This window comes from Egretta garzetta, unplaced genomic scaffold, assembly GCF_000687185.1.
Source record: "Egretta garzetta isolate BGI_Z169 unplaced genomic scaffold, ASM68718v1 scaffold77, whole genome shotgun sequence".
Classification (NCBI taxonomy): Eukaryota; Metazoa; Chordata; class Aves; order Pelecaniformes; family Ardeidae; genus Egretta; species Egretta garzetta.
The window spans coordinates 436,174-438,904 of record NW_009260130.1 but is presented as its reverse complement, the minus strand read 5'-3'; positions in this window follow the sequence as shown (position 1 = coordinate 438,904).

Sequence of the window (2,731 nt, the reverse complement as noted above, 5' to 3'; positions counted from 1 at the left end):
GACAGACTGCAAGGAATCCATTGCTCTGGAAACATTGCAGTGTGTGTTCCAAAGATGAACAGGAGTAGGGAAGTGATCGTGCCCCTGTACTCGGTGCTGGTGAGGCCGCACCTTGAATACTGTGTTCAGTTTTGGGCCCCTCCCTACAAGAAAGACATTGCGTTGCTGGAACATGTCCAGAGGAGAGCAACCAAGCTGGGGAGGGGTCTGGAACACAAGTCATACGAGGAGCAGCTGAGGGAACTGGGGTTATTTAGTCTGGAGAAGAGGAGGCTGAGGGGAGCCCTGATCGCCCTCTACAACTGCCTGAGAGGAGGCTGTAGGGAGGGGGGGGTCGGCCTCTTCTCCCTGGTAACAGATGATAGGACGAGGGGGAATGGTTTGAAGCTGCACCAGGGCAGGTTTAGGTTGGACATTAGGAAAAACTTCTTCACCGAAAGGGTTGTCAGGCTCTGGAATGGGCTGCCCAGGGAGGTGGTAGAGTCCTCATCCCTGGAGGGATTTAAAAGAAGGATAGATGAGGTGCTTAGGGACATGGTTTAGTGGTGGGATGGCAGGGTTAGGTTAAAGGTTGGACTTGATGATCTCAAAGGTCTTTTCCAACCAAAGTGATTCTATGATTCTATGATTAGCTAATTGACTTTGGGTGGTACACCTGAGTTATTAGACAGAAGGGAATTTCATGCAGAACTTGGAAATACCAAGTGTCCATCCCCTCATCTGCTGTATGTGGGAAGCAAAAAGCCTTGTAGCGTGTTCCTGTGTTTAAAAAAAGAAGCTATGAAGGCCATAAAGGAAAAAAACCCTGAGGATTATTTTAACAGTAGCAGCAGCCCTATTCTTCCCACACACACTCCCTGCCAATGAGTGACAGCGCTCGTCATCAGCCTCACACCACCCTATGCATTCCCAGCCTACACACGCTGCCCCAGCACTAGAATATCAGAGGTAGGATTTCCCTTCGCAGCAGCAGCGGCCAGAGCTGGAAGACAGGCTGGCCTGCTTTCTCTTGCTCCATCCCTTGCACAAGAAAGAAGGAGGACAAAGGAGTGAAGACCTGTATCAAGCTATAAGGTGCAATAGCTCTATCGTGATGCTTACAGCCATCTCAGAGCACACGTCCCAACTCACTCTTTCAGTCTTCCTAGGGCTGGGAGCATCTTTCCAGCAAGAACCATTTATGGCCCCTTACTCCTTAATTTTTGCAACATAGGCAACGTTTGGAAATACTTTGGCAAGATGGGCGGGATGAGACAAAAAGGAAACGAGCTCAAGTTTGCCTTTTGATGAGTTATTGTAGCTATTTCAGCTTGGAAAGATGCAGACACATCCTGAGACCAGGTTTCACTCAGGAGACTGGGAACAGCAGCAACCACCAATCCAGCAAAACCCCCAACGCTTTGCCTGTCATGACCCCTAACTTAACCACTAGTGAGAGCCCCCATTTGCTAGATGTGCAAACACACCATTAATACTCATCCCAGCACCACAGAGCCCAGCTGCAGCTGGGGGATAAGCACAGGACACCTCCCACTAGCTTCTAAAAACCAATGGGAGCAAAGCTGAGAAGAGATTCACATCCAGTAGCAAGCCATACAGAAGCCTCTCTCTCTTTGCAAACTGCTCACCAGAACTTCTGGGGAACCTGGAAGACAGCTGCAGTACCACACAAGCTATACAGAAAAAAACCCACAAACAAAAGCAAGCCAAAAGCTTGAAGTAACCAACCGTAACTCAGACCAGTTAACAAATACAGCACTTGGTTTATTTTCGTTCTCAACTGAAACAAGACTTGGTTGGTTCGTTACCTGTGACCCAAGTACTCTATTTCAGCAGTGAGCTTCCAGACGCAGAGACTTGCAGTAAGAAGTCTTCACATGTACAGTATTTATATCGGACAGAGTACACAATAAATTACTATCTACATGCAACATAACTACAAAAAAGTTACATAGAACGTAAAAAAATACAGTATTTTCTGCTCATTTTTTGTTTTAAATTTTTTTCTGTACATTTTTTCATTTACATTTTTATATACATTTTTGTAAACCTTTTGTGTTTTTAAAAAACTGAAATCACATAACAGTTATGAACTTACGGCACCGCTCTTACCTTTCTACAACAATGCTTGCATCTACAGAACAGCCTTTAGCTTGTTTGCTCCTTCATTTCTACTTTGGCACCACACTCCACACCATTATTCTGAGCTAATTAGTCTGCTTGCTACCTAGCCGGGCTCTCAATACAGAGAAACGCAATCGTACTTCAGTTTGTGCTTCAATAAAAGAAGTTCAGAAAAAAACCATTACATTAACTACTTCATCAACATCACATTTACCTGATATTACTGCATAATACCAACTTTTCCTGCACTAACTGCTTTACATAAGCATGCAAACAAGTCTGATTAGGACTCAATCAATAACATGAATATACTGAAAAACAACTACAAGGGTTAAATATCAAAAGGAATGTAGACTTATCAAGATTTACGTGTTAATAAGTCTAAGCTAATAGTATGGAACGACATGTTAACGTGTTAAGATTTTAATCACACTGAAGTATACAATATGAATTTCAGTGAAAAACATATGTATTAAAGAAAACACAAAACCACTCCCTGCCACACGCTTTATACTTTCCTTGAGTGAAAACTAGTATCAACTGGAAACCTCCTTCTTGTCATGCATACTCCTGTTGTGAAACAGGGATTCCTGAAGTTTATAAAAAC